Source organism: Mytilus galloprovincialis, chromosome 4 (assembly GCF_965363235.1).
Source record: "Mytilus galloprovincialis chromosome 4, xbMytGall1.hap1.1, whole genome shotgun sequence".
Taxonomy (NCBI): Eukaryota; Metazoa; Mollusca; class Bivalvia; order Mytilida; family Mytilidae; genus Mytilus; species Mytilus galloprovincialis.
This window is the reverse complement of record NC_134841.1, coordinates 43,884,983-43,911,848: the sequence shown is the minus strand read 5'-3', so window position 1 is coordinate 43,911,848 and position 26,866 is coordinate 43,884,983. Positions and strand designations below refer to the sequence as shown.

The window sequence follows — 26,866 nt, the reverse complement described above, 5'->3', positions numbered from 1 at the left end:
AGTTTCCTAATATACAAAACCTGAGCTCATTGGAATTGCATTAGAGATAAATGGAGGTCTTGGAAGTGAGCATGCTCTCCAAACTCTTGCTCTCACATGGCCAGTTGAATATGATCTTGCTATGGAGCTATTACCATGAAATTTGCTGCCTTCCCCTGAAACAGACAAAACATGCAGTGAATATTTAATATGCCCATGAGCTTAAGAAAGATATTAAAAACAACATTGTTTTACCTAAAATGCAAATGTATAATGAAGAAAAAAAAATTTTCTTTCCACCATTCTCTTATATCACAAGAACGTGTAGTTCATTGTCAAGCTGTGAGCCTTTGCAAACAATTTCTTGATCAAAGATTTACCAAAACAGTTTTTTTTTCTTTCTTGCTATTGCCTGAAAATCAAATGTAAACACGGTGTTTAGAGATTTCCGCGTTTCGTATTAAAATGTGCGTACGGCCAACGATATAAAAAATATATGTAGTTCGTTTAATCTCGTCTTGCCAATAAATTTTCTATTAAGTGTCTTTTTATTTTCTTTTGTTTTTGAGTCTACAAACGATTTCGGCAAATTTTGTTTTATTTGTAGATGTTGTCTTTTTGATAATTTTGACTATTTAAAGTGTGAAAATAGTATCCTCCAAAATGATCAAGGTAAAACTGGCAAAATAACGCAACACATGGTAAAAATCGCCATTAAAGATCAGAAACTACAATAAGGAGTGGATATACATGCATAACAAAACTTCAACTACATACACTATTTGTTGTTCGATATGTATAGGTTTTTTCTATTTTTTTAAGGACGTACGGTGACTTATAGCAGTTTACTTCTTTGCAAAATAGTCTCTGGTTGAGAGTTGACTAAATGGCAATAACACCACATCTTATTATAAAATTGTACCATTTAAGTAAAACCATGAATCTAGTAATTATCTTGTGCAGTTGTGTAATTCTCTTTTAAAGTCAAGAAATTATCTGCATCAGTTTCCTCATCGATAACAGATCAAACAGCTTGATTGGAAAAAAATACTATGATGCAATTAGAAACATATAAAGGTATCGATAGGAAGTAAATTATAAGCAATATCCCCCTTACATGGCGATAATGCATGATCTCTTCAAGTGCTTGAAGTTCGTTCCAATAGTTTTCCTCCAGTAAAATTAGTATTTAAAGATGTAAATGAATTGAAGCATCAGGCAATACTTGTACTTTGTAAAATGAAACATCAGATAATGTATGAATGATATTCAACATTTTTATTATTGCAATCGTTCAAAACTTAAAATAAGGAAAGGTTCATCGTAGTGCTTGTTTTGCTATTTTGGCTAACCTGTATTGCGATGTTTCTGTCCCATCAACCCTTTCGTTTAATGTACATGCATTACTATATGTACATGAAACCCAAAGATAAGCAGTTTCTAAAATGTGTACGAATTGTCCAAACATAATTTCGATTTGGAGCCTTCAATACCAAGAAGACTAGTTAAAAGAAACTAAATAATCAAATAGAATTTACAGAATATATTGTTATTAAATACGATTGCTATCTTGATTATTACCGAATCTAATTGAAGTTCATTTCAATATAAACAATTGATTCACTTATAGTTCGACGCGATGATAATTTAGTATTTCAAACCTAGGGAATCGGAATTTATATCAATGATAAGGTAAAGAGTCAATTCAGATACACATATTGAAATTGATTACCATTAACAAACGAGCGTCCTGACTGGAGATGGAAACATAAAAACAATGTAAAAACACAAAAGGCTCGTGATAGCTTGATATTGCTCACGTGTTATTTCAGGATCAGGCATTTGACTTATTTGAAAATCTTACTTTGCTTATCAATTTTGTAACTGACACTTTATCTCTTTCTTAATTGATATTGATAATAAAGATAAAACATAACAAAAAACGTAAATAAATCCTAAAAAAATCCCTATTTCTGAACAGTACCTCAACAATTAGAAGTCCTTTTAGACTGAAGATAACTCTACAGGTAGATCTAAACCTGTTTAACACTTTCACTTATGTCATTTTTATTTTACTGCTTTAGCTTTTTTAAAAAATAAAAGCCCAAAAAGTTCATTTGACCCTTATGTTCTATTTTTAGAAACTGCCACCATTTTTTTTATTGGATCAAATCCCAGAATTCAATCTATATGATTAACTAGTTAATCTAAGAAATATTTAATTAAAGTTTGTAAGTATTTGGTCAAGTAGTTTCAGAGAAGAAGAGTTTTTAAAAAGGAATTAGACTTTCACACAAAATGTATTGACAAATTACTTCTTAAGGAGTCAATTGACTATTCTAATAAAGTTGACTTGTTTGTTGAACTGACTTACTTAGCTGAACATTTAATACCATGTATACTTTCTCTCTATTAAAGATAAATGATAAAAACAGTTAAATTTAATAAAAAAAAAAAACTATTTCAAAAAGTAACCCAACAATGGGTTGTCGAATTTGTCGGAAAATTAATCATTTATCACTTCAACTCCCTTTTACTTTTGCTCTAACTGTTGTAGTTTTTGAGATACACGCCAAAAACTGCATCTCACCTCCTATTTTCTATTTCAAAGCCATAGCGGCCATGTTTTTAATGAATCAAAACTTCGGATACAATGTATTAACCTGTTACCCTAAGAAACATTCATTTAAGTTAAAAAATATTAGGCCCAGTAGTTTAAGAGGAAAAGATTTTCAAATGTAAACAAACATAATGGACATATAAATGTAATAATGAATACTTTTAAACTGTTTAAGGTCACTCAATAGTCAAGGATGCAAGTCAGGGAGTGAAATCATACAAAACAAGCTAAATTATTCACAAAACAAATAAAAAAATGAACTTATTAAAAAAAATTCTCATTTGTATGTTTCGATTTAACAAAAAAAAATCTACAATTAAACAAAAAATATCCACGCATTTTTCCTAATATACAATCATTATGCGTTTTAAGGAATGGTAAATATTTGTTTATCATTCTTTACTGTGAATTTTAATAATTATAATTAAAGAATTCCCCATGAAACAAAACTATATTATAAAATTTCAATATTAATATTGAGTATCTATTACATAAGACAAATATCAGCATAAATGGTAATATAATGCATGACGATGCATAACTGCAGTTTTCTGAAAGGAACAGTTATTAATTATCAGTTATTAATTATTTGATTGTTTGCACATACATGCTTGACGTTTTTAAAAGCAAGTTCATGTCAATTAATATTGTTTTTGTTGTATATGTTTCAAGTATGATTCATATTATTTTCAGCGTTAACTCTTTCTTTTAGAGTCTTTCTTATGGTAGTTTTATGGTATTAATTTCAAATGCTATTATGTTTTGGAATTGAACATTTTGCAAAAAGTACATGAGAGAATTTATTTCAGAATGAACATCTGCGATTCATAATACGAATTTAGAGGAGTACACGTCACGCTATGAAACTGCATCTAATACATTTCCCGTCTTTGTTTTTATTTACCAATTAAAGTAACAAAGTAATATTATGTGCCTTAAGTCTTTTATAAGTCCAGTCTATTTGTGCAGATTTTAAGCAAAATTGCTCAGATTGTGGTAAAAGCATGAAATTTTGCATAGTAATAGTATAGGTGATGGACAACATTTTCAGCTATGGACCCACTCTGGAAATTGAAATTTGGGAGTGGCGGCCATTTTTAAAAACGAGATAATACGTATTTGAGTAGAACAATATTCAACTGTGTTGATAAAAACTAGTTATACGCCTATTGAATTGTGTCCAATTTGATTTTTTAAAGCCAAAATAGGTCTACCGTCAACATTGAAATGGATGAAAATAAACATTTGGTTATTATTGTTTATCTGAAGAAAAAAAACTTTCAAAAAACCTCCATTGGCATTATAGGCATAATTAGTATCATATCATACAATAATGAATGTCAAAACGAAATCAACTGCTCTCAACGACATCATAAAAATCACAAAATAAATGAGTAGTGCAAGTTTTGTCAAATTAAACAATAGCGGTCACTGTCTATTAATCCCTATCACATTGTCCTGCACATTTACACAGTACAGTACAACTTAATGATGCCTTTACACATTTACATCGTCCTCTGCAACCGTTTTCACTTTTACATCCACATTTTATAAGTTCAGCACAAGATTCTGACGTTTGTTGTAGCGATGTCCAGAATAGTTCCAATAGCCCTTTTTTGTTCCGCTTCCAACCCCAGATGGAAGGTGATGGTGTTTCTTGTAGTTTAGCAAGAGCTTGTCCATAACAAAATCCTGATTGGTAAGCAGCTCTTTTTATGTGCTGGTGTAATGCGGCAGAGCTTGGAGGAATGTTTTCAATAGATCGTCCTTTTCTCGGGAATAACTCTCTTCTTTCAGCATTTATACACAAGCACTCGCTGGTCTTGTCATGCACTAAGACTCCAAAACGCTCAATGTTTAAAACAGCTTCATTAACACAGTCTTCATTTGGTTTATCACTTAATAGTTTGAAATCTTCAGTCACTGCATCAAAGGATAACAATGTGTCCCATGCAGTTTTCTTTCCACGATTCGAAAACGATGAAACTTGGTCACAACCACTAAATGCGTGGAAGAATAGTAGTGCATTGGACGTAAAAGGCCTCATAAAAACTTAAAGAGCAATTTCATGAACAGGGATGTACCTGAATTTTTTTCCAACTCCAACTTGTGCACTGCTGATACTGCAATTACAACAATGTCGGTGTCAAAGGTTCTAATCATAATTTTCTGCATTCCACTTTTAATCGCCTCTTCAGTATTGCACGGTGATAGGTTACCGTTATTCTTATCTGGCGTGTCGCAAACAACTTCGCTTCCCTTTGTTGAAACTACTGTCGTCTGAACACGTGGAGTAAGCGTAAATAGCTGTTCCGCTAGGTAGGCAAATAACTCTGTCTTGTTGTCGTCAATTCTTAGAAATGACTCCCAATTACCAGGAATAGTATTGTCTACCTGCACACGTCTTCTAATACCTTTTCCACTCTTACCACGAGTTGATGCTTACTTTCAACCTGTTCATGGTGTCTAACATGTGGACCTTTACTTTGTTCATGCTTAATCAGTTAATGTGATAATTCGAATTCATTGACTGCACGTGCCATTTCTGGGCCACACACCATCCAGCGAAGAAGTTGAGATGCATTCTCCGTTAGTCCAATAACTCAATCTCACTCTTTACTAGCTTGAGCATGATCAATAGCTATGGCTGTATTCTGTAGCAATACTGTGTCCAATGCAAACATATCCCGAACATGAATAGGAAGACAAGCCAGCGTAATTAGGATCTAAAGCAAAAAACCAAGGTATCAACATAGTGAGAGAGTCTTTGTACAGGTTGAAATTCCCTTCACGGAAAGATCGAACAAATATAAGAATGATCAGTTCCAGCTTCAATGTAAGTGACCAGAAATGAAACAAAGGGCTTTCAATTTCTCTCCTTTCTTTCCACTCTTCGAAGGTGATAGTGTTTTCCGCTTGATCATCAACTGTGTCTAAATATTGTATGTAGGCTTTATGCATTAGCATATGTAAGGAACAAACAGTCATTTGATGGGCATGTCGAGTTCGGGTCACATTGGATGCTTTGATGAATGATTCTGATGTTCCAGCAGATGCAACGTTTGACTGGCTCAAAGCATTCACCCATCCACTGTTTTGTACCCAATCTCTTATTGTTCTCAAAGCAGCAATCTTAATATGTAGACCACCAAACATTATTACAATATGATTTTCCCCGTATCTTGCAGGTCAATAGTCAATTGAAAGAGGGACGAAAAATGCCAAAGGGACAGTCAAACTCTAAATCTAAAACAAACTGACAACGCCATGGCTAAAAATGAAAAAGACAAACAAACAACAGCACACATGACACAACATAGAACACTAAAGAATAAACAACACGAACCCCACCAAAAAACTAGGGGTGATCTTATGTGCTCCGGAAGGGTAGGCAGATCCTGCTCCACATGTGTTGCTTATGTGATAACAAATCCGGTAAAGTGTCTAATTCGGTAGGTCACATTCATGAAAGGGAAGGGGATTGTAGTTACGACGTAAAGAACATATCCGATATCATTTGTGAAACGGTTATTCCATAACGGTCAACCAACTCGTGATGGCGTCCGTAAAATTTACGAAGGGATGATTTCAACTTCACCATTTGGAACTCTTGGTTTAATAGCTTCCTTGTGAGCAGCAACCCTCTATCAAGAAAATCTTGATGGGAAATGCAAGCACGGGAATATTGTATCAATTGGGAGATATATACCCCGTATGCAGGTGCTGCTGGAATGTTGCTACTTAGAAATGGAAAGTTCACAATTGGAAAGCTGAAATCATCTCTTTCATGCAATAGTCAATTGGATGTTTTTAGCAAGGGCATAAACAAGTTGATCACATGCAATGACTGGTATTTGTCCGGGGTTTATTTCTTTAATATGTGCATTAGTGATTATTTGACCACATGGTGAATACCAAATACAAATAGCAACAGTCCTATAAAAATGATGTGATGATATAAATTTAAATGTATATCAGTTCATTAGTTTAAATGCAAATGATAAAATACAATACAATAGCAAAAAAAATTTTGTTTTCAAAATGGCCACCAGTAATTCAATACCTGATGTCCTCAGATGATAGTCCTAATCATAATTGATAAATATACCTAGTTTAATAACAATCGGTAAAGTCATTTTTTTTTACAAACTTTATTCATATTTTATTATTAATTTTCAAGTAGCCATTTTAAAATGGCCACCCAGAGACGCCATTTTGATTTTTAGAAATGGGTCCATAGCTATAAATGTTTATCGTGACTTAAACTAAAACTCTGCAAAGTTTGATGCTTTTACCACCTTCTGAGCAATTGTTTCACAAATCGACCTGATTATATCAAAAATATTATGCTTTGTATGCTAAAATGGACTTCAATTTTGATTTAGTTTAAAAAAAAATAATTTTAAGCTTACAATCAAGATATATTATTGTAGGAATAAAGAAAATTAAAACCCATATCAAAACTAGTTTCAGCTAAAAACGTGTGAAAATTTGTTGGGGCCCACTTGCAAAAAAGTATGGTACATGTAACTTGGGTTATTGACACTAACAGCAAAAGCAATTAATACCCAGTCAAAAGAAGAAAAAATGGTGATTGCTATAGTTCTATTTTTTTAATACTATCATTACTTTGGAAGCACCACTTTGATAATAACAATAATATCCTTTTAGACGACAACACAGAAAAAACAAATACCATCTTTTAACTATATAAAATAAGGCGATTCGGTATAACTACCAACGAGTCCAATTAACGGAAAAAGAAAAAGGGCATGGAGAAATTCAAACCGGGTGGTTCGCATGGTTTGTTTAAAGAATCTGTTAAATTATTTGACACATTAACATTAACATGCACTTAACATTTTTTGGCCTAGAAACCTCTGGAAATATATCTAGGTCGGTCAAATATATGGGTGTGATTTTTAAATAGCAAGAAGATTGAACATAAAACTCATTGGACGCGAAGGCAAAATGTTTTAAAGGTTCGTAAATCTGAGTTGCTAGCAAACATACTTACCTAAATATACTAGTAAACCTGTACACTCTTGTCGTGAACAATTTTTTGGTCCTGGTGCCAGTATCTTTATTGTTTCACTGTTATATAAGTATAAAACTCCTCCAAATGGCAAAATATTTTCATTTCCTTTCTGTGCAGATCCCGTTGCTAAGAAATACATGTCCTTATTTAAAAACGTATCAAACACTTTGATCTGTACTTCGACTTTTAGAGGTAGTTCATCTAAACCATGTGAAATGTCTACTTCTGGATTTAAGTAGGCTTGTATTGGCATCCAGTTACTAACGAAATCTGGAGGTGCTAATGCATTGGAAATATCGAATACCCAAGTCTTCACTGTTATAAAAAGATAAGTGAGGACTGTAATAACATCGAAATTTAAAAACATCTGACTAAAAAATTATGAAGAACAACAGCTTTCAATTTCAGCGTATAAAACTGGTCTAGATTTTATATGAATAATTATCTAGATTATACTCTACATCAAACCGAATACAGTGTGTATACAACATGTGTTTCCTAGCTATAGTACATCTGTATACTAATATATTGCTTAAAGATTTTAAAACATTTGAATTCGACATTCAATTTACCTTGCGAACCAATCAAACTATTGCTTATTTGATTTTTTGAGTTTCTTTTTTATGTCTCTATCCTAAAGTAAGATAAAAAAGATCAAGCGATTTTCAATATGTGGAACCCGCCACATTCTTTATGATCATGTTCTAAGCTTGGAACCTAAAGTCGAATTGTGGATCGTTTGCTGCCGTTAACGTTATGTTTAATTTTTCGGTTTAAGGTTATCAAATTATATGAAGCAAATACTTTTCATTTGTCAAGTGTGTTTTGCTATTTGTATCATACTTAACCAACTAGGTGGTATGAGTTTTCTTCAATGCTTAATCCCTACTGTCCTGTATATTGGTATGGAGCCTTGTCGTACAGTTTCATAGACTTATACTGAATTTGGCATCCGGAACACAGAAAATCCTTATTTTATACCCTAATTCTTTTACGGTTTAGTTTAAACATATGTATTACTAGATGTATTTCACTTTACTGGGCGGAGTTTAAGAAGTTCGCTTATTAAAGAGCAGTCCGTCTATAAACAGGAGTTTGGGATAAACTCATCGATGAATTGTCCAGTTATTCGCCTCAAATCATACACTCAGTTCTTTTGTATATACGTTTAGCGACACTGATAGGTGATTAGAATTCAATATTAATTATAACGGCAATCATCCTTATCACACACATCTTCAAATAGACTGTCCTTATGCAAATTAAAAATAAGCTCCGCCCTATCAGTTGAAATAACATTGGTAATATATATAGAGGATTGGAGAACAAGTTATTGCAACTTGTCTTAATCCATTTCTACCTTGCGAGTGCGAGTGCTGCCTTGTTCCGACATTAGCTATAGTCTACTCTTTTTCGAAATCTACAAGGGTGTCTATACGTGCAAGAGATATGACTCTCTCTTAACACCGGTCAGCCATTTATCGTCCCCCTCTGACGGACTATCATCGTTTCCTCTATACCACACTTGCAAATGGTGTCAAAGTCAACGACAACGTCAAATCATTATACAGCCGCAAGAAAATTGCAGTCGCATAAAAAATGGTTTGAAACACAAAGGTTTATTGTCCACACCAAAGGCTCATTTTGGAACGTATGAGTCTTAAATATGAATCGGATACCGCCTTTTTTAGGGGGAAATGGTGGGGGTAGGAGTGGGGTGGGGGTTTAAGCACATTGAGTCTGGTGTATCAAAATATATTGAACTTGGGCAGTAAAAAATATGTATTGAGACAATATTGAAATATAATTATGAAAACACAGTCTTAGATATTATTTGTAAATAAGCGCGGCGTTGCTTTTCATTGCTATTTACCTACAAAAAAAAGAAACAATTCGGTCAAAGACATTTTTGCAACATATAAGTGAAGAAAAAACAAAAGAATACCATTTTTCTATGAAATAATTTATGAATAAGAAAAACATGAAATTAACTTGGTGTGTGTATCTGCTAATATAATGAAAATCAAGTTGATTTTATCGTTTTGCTTTTCATGCTTTTACTAAAAACAAAACATTTATCAGCAATGTTTTGTTTTTGTTTTGTATTCTGTATAGGTCTCTGAAATAAGTTGAATGTGTTCGCTGCATTTGTGATAAGAGTGAGGTAGCCTTATTTTATAAGGACTTCATTTTTTGATATTGAAGTTGTAAATTGATGTAGAAGATGATAGATATATGCGCAATAAAATTTTGTCAAGAGACAAATTCAATTTACGTATCAAATGAACTAGAAAAGGAAGAAGATTTTTATCGAACCAAATGTTGAATTGTTAGCGGTTTTAAAACTTATATAATTAATTCATAAAACTATTTTTTTTAGCTGTTATATATATTTATGAAGTAATAAATTGAAACTACTAATTTAAATTTCAATAAAAGATTAGGGCCTATTAGTATTTTTTATCAATTTAAATGGTGTTATAATGTTTCCTTTTTGTAACATTAACACAGAATGTTTCATAGATAATTGTTTTCTTGTTTAATTATTCAAATGTAATTAGAAGGAATAAAAGGGAAAGTTTCCACTTGTGATGTAGTCTCTCCAAGACAATTATCAGCTCTGCAGCCAGTGCTTCGGTACTGACACGGTAACTTTTCTTAAACTTTCCGTTGTTAAATTAAGAAATTAAAAAAAATATAGTCACCAAACACACTCGAGAAACGATGAGCATAAATAAATATATTTGGCTAATCAAATGTTTTTATATTTTGTGTCTGAGCAAGAAAAAATGTTTAGACGCGCAAAATTAATAAAGTGTTTTTATCGATTATTAAAGCAAACGTTGTCAGTTTGTTTTAGATTAATGAGTTTGACTGTCCCTTTGATATCTTTCGTCCCTCTTTTATAATAGAAACAACAATAATGTTTTCGTATTTACAAATTTTCAATACAATAAATATAAAAAAAAACAGTTAAAATAGGACATAATTTAGTTCATTTATAAGTTGTAAAATTAAGTATGACGTCCACTTTCATTGAACTAGTTTACATTTTTGTTAAGTGGTCAGCTGAGGTTCGCCTCAGGTTGTGGGATTGTCTTGTTGTGTTTAAGACCCTTTTGGTGTCATTAGTCTGTTTTCTGCTATTTGGTTGGGTTGTTTTTTCTTTGACAGATCCCCATTTTCATTCTCAATTGTATATCGTTAGAAACGAATAACAGTCGTAACAACCTTTAATGAAGTTTACTGGACGAATAGTGGACCACGAATTTCACCATTATTGTCGAATTGCATTGAGCATCCGAGTCTTGTTTAATTAATCATTCTGATGGTCAAATATTGCTGAGTTACTTAAAGCCACCACAAAAAGTATTCATTTAACGAACATCTGTACGATTACTTCTGGAAGATACTGTACACATATATTTTGCACATTTTCAAAACTAGCAGTTGAATTTAATTTGCGGCTATTTGGTAAATACACTCAGTATCAATACCATGTTTAAAAGTTAAAGACACATCGATCCCTCAAATATAACTAATTTCATCCCAACTTTATACGTATTTGTTTTAATATAATTAATAATTAATAATGAAAATCGATGTTTCCGGAAATTTAATAAACTAGTCTCTTAAATGAATCAAATATCAGCATGCATTATCGCTCAAGCTTAATAGCTTTAAATCTTCAGCTGCTTAGAAACAGTATCCATTCAATCAAATGATACTACTAATAAATTAATCAATACTATAAAATAAAAGACAAGACGAAGCTCAAATTTATCCTAAAATATGATAGCAAATGTATTAACAAAAAATGGGTGAAGTTCAATGAAATTATATCAATAACTCAAATATATGTATAACAATTGAGCAGAAAAGTTGAGAACATTTTTGTATCTAATGAAAAACGATCATTTGCATAGCGGTAAAAAGTATAACAAAAATACCAAACTCCAAGCCAAATTAAAAAAACTGTCAAAATCTAACGCTATCAATCAACTGAACAAGATCCCCTATTCCTGACTTGTTATCGAAGACATTGTTTGGTTAAACTTGGTTTTATAGTAGACTATTATACTTCCAACTTATATGACAGATTTGTATCGGAAAATGCATGTACCAAGTCAGAAATCGGACAGTAGTTTCCATTTATTCCGTTGGTTTATATAGTCTAGTTTCCATTTATTCCGTTGATTTATATAGTCTAACGTTGATTTTGTTAGTTTTTATAGACTATAAACTTTTTAAAATTATCTTTTGAGTTCTGTATATTTCAATTTTAATTCTTTTTCATATAAAGAAAGGATGTCTTCTAAACAGATTGATCTTATACTAGGCAATGTAAATATGAAACAACTATCAGTATCTTAGATTAATGAAAACTTTTGTAAAGATTACTTTACTGAATGACAGGTTTATAAAAAGGGGCATTTTCACATATTTTGCTCTTTTAATGCTATTTACTTTTCAATACTTAAGCCTCGGTCACACCTTACCGGATAGCTCGAACGGACGTCTAACGGATAACTTTTTTTCAATCCGTTCATGTCCGTTAGACGTCCGTTCTAATCCGTTAGACGTCCGTCCATATCCGTTGCATGTCCGTTACGCGTACGTTTTATCCGTCGACGTCCGTTCTGTTCGGTGGAAAATTTTGAGCATGTTCAAAACTTTGAACGGATGTCCAACGGATAAAATATCCGTTGAACGTCCGTTAGCCGTCCGTTTTGTACGGTACTCGTCCGTTTCGTTTCCGTTTTGTATCCGTTACGTGTCTGTTATACATCCGTTGGAGGTCTGGAAGATAAATTCACCAACGGACTTCTACCGGACGTTTAACGGATAAAACGGATGTTGAACGGATGAGAAACGGACTTCTACCGGACGTATAACGGATAAAACTGATGATGAACGGATCTGAAAAGGATAAAATGCCAATTGAAAATTTCGCGTCAGAAATGCCAATTATTGGTATGTCAGATTTCTTCAGGTTCATGAATTCTTATTATTCATAATCGATCTTACAGTATAGGCACGTCAACACAATCAAGCAGTTCTTATTCAGGCCAGACACTGCCCTTTGGCGGAATTTTGAAGAACACACTAAAACCAGTTACACAGAAACATTTTGAATATTTATGCGATTTACATGTATTATTATTGTCGCCTTTGATTTTTCCGTATATCTTGTTCATCCGTTTTATCCGTTACGCTTCCGTTATGTGTCCGTTTTATGCGGTACTCGTCCGTTGGATGTACGTTCGACATCCGTTCTGTCCGGTACTTGTCTGTTTCTCTAACGTTACATATCCGGTGTGTGTCCGTTATGCATCCGTTACACGTCCGTTTTATTCGGTCAGTACATCAACGGACTCCCAACGGATAACAATTTTGTGAACGGACAACTTTTATTTTCATCCGTTAGGCGTCCGTTCGTGCTATCCGGTAAGGTGTGACCGAGGCTTTAGGAAATCAAGGAACAAAAATGATTGCTTAGAATTGAAGAAGTTTCATACTTAGGAAGAAATGGGCCCTTTCTTTTATTTCCTTTAGACGATAAAATAAAAGTTCTTACAATTGGAGGTCGTGTTTTTCAACAGACAATCGATCCGGTTTTCCCGTTGGATACAACCGTGCTTCTCTTCTTAACGATAAACTCATCATAGATACCAGGAATACATTTTGTATTTACGCCAGACGCGCGTTTAGTCTACAAAAGACTCATCAGTGACGCTCGAATCCAAACAAGTCGAATATTTGTTCTAGAGCTACAAAATGTATGACTTCTTACAAACTTTTCACACAGAGAATGAAAAGATACTTTCTTTTGACTTTCTGTATTAAGGATAATGTCATTTAACTGAATGGTTTGATCGGGCCTACGTTCTAACAGTGCCTGCATATGGAGTATACATCTCAAAATTGAAAGAATATTCCAGGATCTTTTCGCATAATAATTTGCTTGTTGAAATATTGCCCTTGTTAAGTCAGCTTTTGGTACAATAAGTAAAGATCAAATCAACCCTTTGAAAATTTAACGAACGCAATCATTATTTGGCGGATGTTATGAAATATCTGTGTCACAGGTGACCGCGACTTTGGTCTACTTCTCGTATTCACAATACAGTTCTCGAATATGACTTTTCATTGATTTTTTCACTGTCATGACAACTCGACGGATGCCAAGCATGGATCCATAGTAGGGACTGTGCACTCGTCAGGATTACATGAGTAATCTTCCTACTTGGTTCGTTTTTCTCAATCTTCAGTTTTAATGATAAATAAGGGATATGTAGTCTTTTCTGTATTTTTTCCCTTTTCTTGGAAGTCATGTTAATGGTTTGACACTTGAACAGCGGCATACTACTGTTGTCTTCATTCAACGTTAAATTTGGCACAGTTTTTTTGTTTTTTTTTATTTTTCTTTAACTTTTTTTTTGCCTTGGAATCCTTAAACAGACTAAGTATATGTTCGTTTGTCTTGTTGTGTAAATCTTGCCCTTTTAGGAGATTGGAAAGCTTACCACGTCAAACACTTGATATCTAAAATTATTCGCATCATCTTTCCGTGGCTATCAATATTAAAGATAAATTAAAGGCTCCGTTCACTTCAGAGTTTTTCACTATTTTGTTTTCTATATATTGTGTTTGAGGTCATCAATGCTCTTTCGCATCGTACATTTGGTCATTATAACTTTTTTATTCGAGAGTCACTGGTGAGTCTTTTTCAAAGTCTTTAAAGAATATTCTTTGATGAATATGTGATAGTTGGTCAAAGAAAAACTGACATCGCCATAGCAAAAACAAAAATTGACGGCAAAAGTACACAAAACACTACACAGAAACCTGAATACTAAGAAACACCAACCCCATAAAAATATGGATGGGGCAAATAGTCCCTGCTACACAACAAATGTTTCATTGTGTATAACCATGTTGGCAGAGTTAACATGACATATTAACGAAATATATTCTTTAATACTTATCGCTTATTTGGTAAGGTATAATGTTTTCTTTTCAAAACAAAACCTTCGTCGTGATAATAGAAGAGTTTTACGACCTTGACTGACTATACATTGCACGGGTTTTTTCTTGATCGTACTTTTCAGATTCAGATAGATTATTAATTCTATATAAAGAGAAAATGACAATTTAATAAGCCAGTTCGATTTTCAATCAATTGTTAAAAGTGTGATAACTATTGTATGCTAGGTTTGAAACGTTTGCAAAATATCATCGGGATTTGTATGAAATTTCATTTGGTGTGCTCTTTCATGTTCTACTCGGGTCTTGAGCTAATGACACGAGTTTACGCGACCATGATAGTTCGTATTTTGAAGCGTAAAATGCATTAAAACGGCGTCACTGTAATATCTTCAAAAGTAAAACAATAAAAATGCTCCTAGAAAAAATTTATAACGAATAGCCTTTTATCAAATTGTAAAATCAAAAGCTAAAACACATCAAACGAATAAAAAACGAATTAAAACTTAAAAGTAAACATAACAAAGCTAAGTCAATGTCAAGTATCAATCAGATAAATAAACTACATTAAAGGTTCAGTGTATTGTAGATCTCATTTTGTTTGCTCGACGAAAAGGCGACATGTGCGATCTGACAGTAACTAAATCAATGTTAATGCGTGTGGTAATGACTATACGGTTTCGCAAACAAATTGTCTGAAGAATCCAAATTAGGAAATTATGAACCTTGAAGATTATTTTTTTTCTCATTTTTAATGTAAATAGCGATGGATATATTGTTTTTTTTTCTAATCCATATTGATTGAAAACAGACACTACGTTTTCTACAAACAATGAAATTTTCTACTAGAGTGTATCTTTTAAAACCTTTAATTACTAAATTTTATTGACATACATTCAACATCCCTTTAACATGATTTAGATATAATACTTTTGAAATAAAATATCTATGATAATTGAATACATGATGCACATACATTCATTGCCTAATTGAATAAGCGTTTTAAGTCCAACATGACAGCATGTAAATGGAAACATTCCTATATTATCAGATTATCAAGATCCCCTGCAAAGTTTATCATTGAAGTTCAACAAAGTCATCAATTATTGTATATGGGCTATCTCCAATTTAGTAATTTCTTTCCAATGGTTTTCAATTAATTTCTGATATAATTCTAAAGTTCAAAATTAAGTAATTACTTAGCTATTTATTTCGTGTTGACAAAGAAATCATTGCAGTTTACTGTACATAAATACCCCCGTACAGCGACAGTCAAAGTATTACTAATATGTAATAATATTCAAAGGAAACTGTTTTGTGCATCCTCAAGATGATTAAAACTATCAAAAAGGGGGTATGTTCATGACATTCTGAAAAAGAACGTTATGTGAACCTTACTTCCGGCGAATACAATTCACAGCTTGTTGTATTCAGTTTTTATCATTGAATAACGAAAGGGATGACATTCCTTTATCTTAATTTGTAAAACTCAAACATACGGTAGGAAAAGAGGTAACCAGTTCGTTAAACTTCAATGACGTATGCATTTATTCAAATACATTCAGATTAATTAGTGGTATTAGAGACCCATAAAACACAAATTGAACGCAAGTTATAAAAAGACTGGCATTATACAATTAAAAGAAAACAAACAATTAAAATTTCAATTGTCAACGAGAAAATAGTATGAACATAGCCAGCTACATACTTGTAAACTATCATATCACTACCACTTATCAGCAAAATGCTTCCTCTATTTCCTTACTATGTATTGTATTACGAAGTTGTCATACAAGTGAGAGATTTAGCTAGCTATAAAACAAAGTCTAATCTACCATTCTCTACATAAGAAATTTCATGCACCAAGGCAGGTATATGACAGTTGTTATCAATTCGTTGGATGTGTTTGAGCATTTCATTTTGCCTTTTGATTACGGAATTTCCGTTTGAATTTTCCTTGGAGTTTGGTATTTTTGTTATTTTACTTTTTGGTTACCTTAACTAGACGACAGTCTGTAATGTTATTTCATCTCGGTCTCTTATAAGTGTGCTTGAACTACTGTTTTAGTCAAGCGACTTTAACAATTTTTGAAGAAAAAAAAAGTTTGAAAATAGTCAATTCTATTTGTAGTGCAAAAATCATTCTTGAGGTCTTTCAGATAATTTTAAGTGTAATTGTTTTATTTTTAAGATCATTTGCCTGCTTTATATATGAAAAGAAGATGTGGTATGATTGTCATAAAACAACTCTCCTTAGTAGACCAAAAAAACACAGAAATTAACAACTATAGGTCATCGTTGAGTTGGTTCTATTTTATACTGATGAAAGTGTGAAAGTGTTGACTTTTCGCACTAAAATTCCACTTAAATTTCACAAACAAAATTACTACTTTTTGATTAAATGGTAGTTTTTTCGTTTTAATTGTTTAACATTTTACTCATATTTAAAGACCTTGCGGTGAATTCTAGCTACAAACTTCCAACTCATTTGGACTCTGATGGAGATATGTCTCATTTGCAAACATACCACATATTCTTATTTTTACAAAGTTATTTCTTATTAATCAACTCCTCTTTATATAAAAATAAGAAGATGTGGTAGGTGTTAAGTTACTTAAATAATTAATAGTTTTCTATACGTTATTTACCAAAAGAAGCATACCTTAAATGAATCAAATATAATCGGTAATAAAAAAAACAGATCCTTTTCTTTTATCGTTTATATTTGATGTATCTAAAGCAAGTTCCTATGGGTAGATTGCGACAGTATATTTAGAATTTTTTTTTTAAATACTCAACGAAAAATACATTCAAAATAACGATAAGCGTTGTTGAATTTATCAATTAAACATAATTTAGACAGGTCTTTACTGAGTTTGGTCATAAACTATGATTAAATACATTTGTTATCCATTCGTTTAATGTATTTGGGCTTTTGATTTTGCCATTGATTAAGGACCTTCCGTATTGAATTTCATCGGAGTTCAGTATTTTATGATTTTACTTTTTCATAACAGTATAAGAACAAGTATGGTATTAAAGGGACGCGTTTGGTGCCCATAGGAATACCTGCAAACTGTCGATAATCCAAAAAGTATATAAATACTCTCAGATCTGTTCTTTAAAAAAACACATAACGCATATTATATACCTATATGGAGTTGTTTTCTTTCAGAACCATAGGTCATTCTTTTTCATAATCAACCTGGACGATACCATATTTCAATGAAATATGCTCCTAGGCATAAAATAATGACCTGTGTGGGGTCTTTATTTTCCTTAGTAAAAATACAATCTATAATTTACTTCAAAATTATTTTCGTCTGATAGTTTTTTGTTGCCGATATGGGAATTTATTTTTTAAAGTTCAATCGATGATAGGTGTAAAAAAAATCGTCATTGCCCGAATTTTAATTTTTGAAACAAATAACATGAAGTTTTGTTAATTTATCGCTACAATACAGAAACATTATCATAAATGTGAAATGAATGTAGACATTCATAAAAAGCCAGATTTAACATATTCGTGTGCAAGATTTTGAAAATCTTATTTAGTCACACTGAATAGGTTGATTGATTTTTGGTTACTTGCTTAACTTCTAGTGGCAAATATTTTATGCATGTTGTTCAGGACGATACACACTGAATAGAAATCCTACTGTGACCTACATGTATATATATTCGTCTTCGTGTCAGTTCTTAACTTTTTAAAATTTATGTATACCTTTTACTCTATCAAATGATCAAGTAATAAAATATTCTTATATTTATTGACTAACATTCACGTTACTCACAAAAGGGTCGGGTGTGGAGAGTATATAATTATATCCTGATTATCTGTTAAAAAAAAATGTATTGCTATTCAAAAGACAATCTTTCTAAATATTTTATTGGATTCAATTAAAATTGTTGAAAAAAATTTCATAACAATTTTCCGATAGCCATTTCGCGATAGAAATGTCATTACAAATAGAAAAAAAACATCCCCCTCCCCCTTTTCCATAAACTAAGTTGGTACAATATATTACTTACAATGTGTCTTGTATTTGTCATACACTGTTATCGGATGGTACCAATTAATTTGTGTTTTTCTTCATACAGTAATATTTGTATTGTGTATGGATAATAATTTTTAAGGTTTATATATCTAGATAATTAGTGAGTTTTGTTTCACATTCTAAATGAGCCGTAGGGCGTATTAAAACCTGAACGCATTAGAAAGGAATATCCCACTTTAGTGTGTTCGGTAAAAAATGATATTAAATTTTGCAAATATTTATAAAAACATTTGTTTTGGACGGTATATAAGTCAGATAATGCATATTTTAAGGTTTTTCTTGTCGTAAAACGCACCTTGTGGTGTCAGGATTTCTCAAAGAAAGACCTCCCTACGGTCGTTCATTTGATCAATCCTGACACCCCTCGGGGTGTTCTACAACAAGAAAAACCTTAAAATATGCATTATCTATAACTTAATCTATAGAAGATGATGATATTACAAATTGTAAAACAATATAGGCTTACTGATATAATAGAATGTATAGATATAGAAGTTTTGATTAAATCGCCACTGAGTCTTGTGTAGACAAAACGTGCGTTTGGCGAAACAAATTATAAATCTGATATCTTTGATGATATTCTATTACCAATAGGGAGGTATTTTTATATTTGCAGAATGTATTTGTTTTATTTGTCTATCCCAAATTCATGTATTTGGTTTTGATGTTATATTTGTTATTCTCATAGGATTTTGTCTAATGTTTAGTCCGTTTCTGTGTGTGTTACATTTTAATGTTGTGTCGTTGTTCTCCTTTTATATTTAATGCGTCTCCATCAGTTTTAGTTTGTTACCCCGATTTTGTTTTTTGTCAATGGATTTATGAGTTTTTAACAGCGGTATACTACTGTTGCCTTTATTTATCATTATCGAGGGTATCATCATCGTCAATGTTCGGTAACGACTTGTTTCTTAAATTTTCCGTTTATCAATTTATCAATTATTAACAATCAAAGATTCCTACCCCCTTAGGCAAAGTTGATCTACTATTAATGGGAGAGATCCGTTTGCGCCAAAAATGCGTCCTTTTGCGCCACAACTTTTTTTCTCCAATGCTACGTTTGCGCCACCTGTTTTAAAATTACATGGTATCATTTGCGCCAAAAATTAAACATACGATTGCGCCCTATTGATTTGAATATTAATCTAAGATCTCATTTGTGATGGATCTTTCGGTAGTTATTAATCATTGGTCATCAAATATTTTGGCTTTGTTCGATAGTGATACTTTTGTTATACTGTCCTAGGTAAGGGTGAGGCGTCTTCAAACCCCACCGGAAATGAGTGGTGTTTTTTTTACTTGTCTTGGCGAAATGATTTGAAAAGTGACAGAAAGTTATTAAATTCAATTCTTAAATCATATTTTTGGTTTGAAAAAATTTGAAATAATGCTATACATATAGAAAAAAAAGTAACATCACAAAAATACTGAACTCCGAAGAAAATTCAAAACGGAAAGTCCTTAATCAAATGGCAAAATCAAATGATAAAACACATCAAACGAATGGACACCAACTGTCATATTCCTGACTTGGTACAGGCATTTTCAAATGAAGAAAATGGTGGATTGAACCTGGTTTTATAGCGCTTAACTTCTCACTTGTCTGACAGCCGCATCAAATTCCATGGATTTTCATATCAGTATACTGGTTCAATAATTAAAAGAACCTTTGCAAACTGATATGAAATTGCTTTGTTCTATTTTCAACCGCTTCTTATTTTATTTTCTTATTACATAAAATGTAAAAATCAGTCAAGTGAAATAACATGTACTTTTTTCCATTTTGTGTGTTTACTTCATGCGACACTTTGATTAAATTGTATCTTCATGCGACAATTTGATTTAATTGTTTTTTCATGAGACACTTTTATTAAATTGTTTCTCCATGCAACACTTTTATGTAATTGCTTGGACAGTTATATCATTATTTTAATTTAAATGAACAGCATCTTAATCAAAACCCCAATTGTGGCATTTCTACTTCTTTGTGTCAAATATCAACTTAACAAATATTCTTGTGTCAAGTATCACCAGAACAAATATCCTTGTGTCAAGTGTAGTCAGGACAAATATCATTGTGTCAAGTTTAGTCAGGACAAATATCCTTGTATCAATTATAGCCATGACAAATATCTTTGTACCAGGTTTCACCAGGACAAGTATCCTTGTGTCAAGTATAGTCAGGACAAATTTCCTTGTACCAATTATCACCAGGACAAATGTTCTAGTGTCAAGTATAGTCAGGACAAATACCCTTGTGTCAAGTATAGTCAGGACAAATAGTTTTGATAACAAAAATCTTGAATTTGAAGTTTTTAAAATAAAAGTGTGTCTTGGTTCAATGCTTGAAATAAAAGTCTTCTGTGTTTGTGCTGTCGTTATAATTATAATGTCTATGCACAAAACGAAATGAGTATCACAACTTCCAAAAACATTAAACATTATCGTGTGTTGGTTTCTAGAGTTACTACATCTTCGTATTGTTTATTTGTAATGTTACACACACATAATATCATGGACGAGTTGCTGGGACAGAGGTAAAGGAACGAGGTACATATCACGGGCAATAAAACAAGAGACTTTCTCCTTCCTATAGCGTATACAAAAGTGAGAATATTGGATTCACATTTACATTATAAAATTGAGAATGAAAATGAAAAATATGTCAAAGACACGACCAAAGAGCAGATAACATATAGCCGAAGGCCACCAATAGGTCTTCAACGCAGCGAGAAATTCCCGCACACGGTCTAAACTTAAATTGTTTTTTTTTTAAATTTATTTCTTGACTAGTTCAGTGATGTCAGATAATTTGACTTCATTAATATCAATAAAAACTCTTGATTTAAGTGTATAAGTCAGAAAAGCAATCGGAAATAATACTTTATAACACTCCTGTTCCAAACAAATTCATATATAAACACCAATTTCTTCTGAATTTGTTTGAAACCATGAACCAGGTCCGTTCCTAAATATCGTACAATCTTTTTTAAAACTATTGTCTAAATATTACTCAAAATAGCATTTCTGATAGATTTGATATAACTTGAGATAATATACACAAAATAGTGTAAGAATGATTATCTAAGCAAACACTAAAATACTATCAATTTGAAAGTAGTTGTATTTTATTTAGGCTTTGTAAGTTATAATAAAATCTACTTGGTCAAAGATGTCCTTTGATCGAAAACTTGCTCTTGCTAATATTTTCAATATGTCTTACTATATTAAATTATTTGGTAATATTTTCATTTTTCTAAAATATGTTTTAATAGTTATCAAAGGTACAAGACTTATATTTTAATACGCCAGACGTGCGTTTCGTCTAATTAGACTCATCAGTGACGTTCAGATTGTTTTAAACCATTTTTGGTATACATGTAGTTTAAAGATGTTTCAATATCGAATTAGTGATATTTCACCAAATTTCTGGTTTGGTCCTTGTGATAGAAATACCTCACGTCCGCATTGACCCTACATCTTATAAAATAGACACAGAGAACAAATGAAAATTGACACAATTAAAAGGTAATAATACAAATTTGACGACTAATCAGATGTTTATTTTCTGCAAGAGATACAAAAACCGAATTAACAATATTCTACGTTAATCTTCTATTCTTTTAAACATTAATGATATAATCAATACTAAGTTGCGCACAAACACAATTTTAAGAGAAATTAAAGCTCTAACTTATCAAATAATTAATATCCAATTTAATATTAAGGCAAAACTTGAACTTAATAATTTTTAATCTTGACAATGTGTTCCAATTTTAAAATATGTGGCCAAGAAGTGCTTTTTAGCATTATGAGTTTCCATCAATTATCACTCGGGTGAAAATGTAATAAACTGGTCCGCCATTCCATCTAAATATCCACTAAGTGTATATATAAGTGATCACAACAGGGGTCTAGTTTATGAGTGTAACTGACGATCGCCGGAAGCGATGATTGTATAAATATTTCCGCCCCTTTAAAGTTATTCGAGTTTGAGCTGTTTATGATCAAAGTATTGATCTGAATCCGTAAAAGACGACGTTCAACTTAAATTAATGTTTTGAATATAAAAAAATAGTGTGTTGATTTAGGCATGATACTTTAATTTATTGGTAATTGGACAAGTAACAATCAATTAGGAGATAAATGTTTTGTCGTTTATGCATGGCGTAGAGTTTACTGTCACAAATTGCTCGGTAAACGGACAATTGCAACAGTAAAATAAAGTTTTACAAATTCCAAGTTTAAAATACAATACTGTTATGTACATTATAAAGCCACACACAAAAATAAAGTCTGAATTAGTAAAATATATTGGCTTTAAAAGGCCGTTGGAACTAATACATTGTCTTTGACATCTTAACAATGTGACATTATAGGTATACGTCCGCTGTCAAACATAACCAGTAGGCGTATTTGTACTATTCGTACACTCCTGAATATTTCAAAATTTGACCAAATGTGACTTTTTTATTAATATTTTGAAAAATTACAAACTAATAAAAAGCGGGATTCAAAATGGTGGCTTTCCTTAGTTACAGACTAGTAAAAGTGAAATCTATCCATTCAAAACATATGTCAACGTCCAATGAAAATAAACTCATCATAGAGACCAGGATTGCAATTTCATATTTGCGCCAGACGCGCGTTTCGTCTACAAAAGACTCATCAGTGACGCTCGAATAACAAATGTTAAAAAAGCAAAGTAAGTACGAAGTTGACGAACATTGAGGATAAAAAATTCCTAAACGTTTTGCCAAATACAGATAGGTAATCTTTTCCTGAGGTAGAAAAGCCTTTAAGTTAGTATTTCAAAAATTCAAAGTTTTGTAAACAGTTAATTCGTTATTATGAACATATCAATGATAACTCAAGTCAACACAGACTGACTAATGGGCTGGTGATACCCTCGGGGAACTAAAATTCCACTAGCAGTGGCATCGACCCAGTGGTTGTAAAAAACTCATTATATATACCAGGATTATCGTTCAATTATGCACTAAATTATAGTAACCTCCTTATAATTCAAACTTTAATGTTTAATGTAAAGTAATAGGCGAGAAAGACATGTCAGATGGGGTCTAAATAAAATATATAAATAAAATAATCTTTATTTCAAGAAGATAATCTCATTAGTTAAAAACTAACGTTCCTGAAAGTCCTCATAATGTTTGACAATAGATTTTTCTTCAACTTCTGTAAAAGACTACTTAGTCGATGTATTTTTAAATAGGGGTCACGGTCCTTGGTTTTTCGTTACAATATATACGACATGTATCTTAAAATAAATGAAATCATAGTTATTTCAAACTGAATATCTATGAAAACTTTATTGTTCTTCATTAAGAAAACATTAAACGATAGAATTTGTTAAAATTCACTAGAAAATTGATTTTAAAAAATAATTGCGAAAAAACAAACGGAAATAAAGGATTGAAAAAAAAGAAAAAGAAATGTTCCTATCAAATACGATGTTTGGAAGTTTAATCTTTAAATTTCAAGTTGTATACAAAAACTGTTATACGAACAATAAAGGAACGCTTTGATGTGGTTGATAACGATGAATTCAAACAAGCGTTATTTGACGATTCGAACAATGTAAACTGAAATGAATTAAGGACATACCGTTTATACAAAACAAACGTTAAAACTGAGCGATACCTTAAGCTACAACTCCCCAAAAATGTGAATCGAACTGTTACCCTGTTCCGTAGCGGGTCTCTGTCGTTGGCGATCGAGACAGGACGATATGCCCGACCGCGAAGTATGAGTGGCCGTTCATGTCATTTCCGTGATTATATACGCGTATATGATTTTATACGTGTATATATACGCGTATATTACCTACATTTACGCCTATATTGTGGTTTTCAACGCGTATATTGTGGTTTTATACGCGTATATTGTTAAAATAAACACGTTCATACTTTAATCCAATTTATTTATCATATACGCGTTAATATACGCGTTAATTGCATAAATATACGCGTTAATATACGCGTATGAAATCATTATATATATACGCGTTAATAAACACTCGTTTGTCTTTTTGTTTTAACCAATTAAAACTGCTTTCTTAAACTAGTTTGTATATCACAATTGCTCAGAATTGTAATGAAATGCGGTTCCTTCGACCAATATACATCTTTTGTATATACGTAAGAAATCTCAAGACTTTACACCTGTTTTTTTAATATTTCATTTATATGAAAATTTGTTGCCTATAATTAAAATAATAACTAACAGTGTTTCGGGATTTTTTGCTTATACTATTAAAGCATGGGTCCCTTTTCAAAAGTCTCCCAACTATATTTCCTTGATTTTGCAAGGTATTTTTTTATCGTTTTGGTACGTTTATACTGATATTTACAAACCCTTTTATATTTCCACACAAGTAACTTAAACATAAATCATATATTGCCAAAGTTTTCTGAAATTAAATATTTGCTATCAAAATCTTACACAGATGTGCTGTGTTTAAGTGAAACATTTTTGTCAGATTCTGTCCAAAATAAAGAAATAGATATTAAGGGTTATGATACAAACAGAAAAGACAGAATTGGAAAATCTGGCGGTGGGTTTTTAATTTATATTTCTAACATGTTAACATATGATGATATAGAATCAATGTGGATCAAAATTATTTTTGTTCATCAAAAACCTATATTACTTGGTAACATTTATAGACCACCAAATTGTAATGCAGAGTGGATTACAAAATTTGAATCAATGTTAACAAATGTCAATATTGAAGAAAAGTAGATGAAAGACTATGCCGACTATGTAATAGCAACGATGTTGAAAGTGAAAAACATTTTTTTTGTTGTTTTGCCCATTATATGACGATATTAGATTTGAATTGTTTGCTAAAGCTAGAACTTTAATTGATACATGTAGCTTCGATACTTTGGATATGGACAGTAAATTTATCGAAATAATGTCTTGTGAAGATATACAAACTTCTTTGTCATATGCAATTTTTAAATCTTTTCAGAGACGAAAACTATTTAGCACATGAGAATTTATCAAGCAAAAATATTTAATGTTTTTCTATTTATATTTATAAACAGTGATTTTAACTCAAATTATTTAGTCATTTTGGAAAAACTTTTACTTTTTTGTAAGTTTATCTGTGAAAATTAATATTTTTCTATTGTTATTTCTTATTTTTAAATCTCAGTATGATGATAAGTTTATCTCCTTAAATCTTTTTTAAATTTTTAGAATTTGAATTTCTTAACATTTAGACTACAATGACTTGTTTAATGAAGTCTTTTAACTTTTTGATTTTAGAAATGTTTGTACATAAGTGTCTCATAAGTCTACATAAGGCTGGATATTTGGTATTTTTATTTTGTGTTTTTATGAAATTGTGTATATATATATATGTCTGATCAAATATGTGACACTATAATAAAATAAATCATTATTATTATTTGTATATAATTGAATAATACTTGGTAAACTATTTTCAAACAACAAAAAGTATTTATGCAACATCCCAAGATGGGGTGCTCAGACAAGAAACACCCGATCTACCTTATGATAAACAATATAAAAAAGATATTTATAATATTGCTGAAAAAGTTTAGACAATGTTTTAGACGTTTCAGGATAAATTCATTGCTATTTGCTAAAACTGTTTGTTGAAACGTATAGTTCTTCATGATTTTAGAAGTCTTTAATATACATTCTAGTTTTTCAGTATTAAAATTAAAAAAACAAAACCTTACCAAATGCTAGAAAGATAATCCACATTTTTCTAACCCTACATCCTTCACACAAAATAAAGTATTTTTCTTTTATTATATATGTTATATCACAGAATAAATTGAAATTCGATTCACTTATTAAACATCAACTGAGCAAAAGTACAAGTTTTGATTATCTAACTTGTCATCCAATCAGTCAATTTACTTTTGACGCAAAATAGAACAAATACCACATGCGCTAATTTAAATAATCATCGATCAAAGTACATTGAAATTCTTAATGAACTTGGATATTTTTCACAAATGTATTGTGTTTTCTGTTTACGTATAAAACAATTTTAATACAGACGAGATTTTCAAACATAAACAACGCTATATCAACTCACTATTTTTATCTATGCTAAAAAGAAACACACGCAGTTTCAAACAAATCAGAAAAGGTACATATAATCTTCTTTTTATGTCATTGTAA

General features: G+C 31.5%; 1 long non-coding RNA gene across 1 annotated transcript; it reads right to left on the bottom strand.

Annotated features, from left to right (window-relative positions):
• Positions 1–30: 30 nt before the first annotated feature.
• LOC143070620 (uncharacterized) lies at positions 31–26,558 on the bottom strand. The gene is made up of 3 exons (XR_012976602.1): positions 26,416–26,558; positions 7,617–7,952; positions 31–155 (listed from the first exon to the last, which is right to left on the bottom strand). It is a non-coding gene; the product is annotated as an uncharacterized LOC143070620 (long non-coding RNA).
• Between the last annotated feature and the right edge of the window lie 308 nt (positions 26,559–26,866).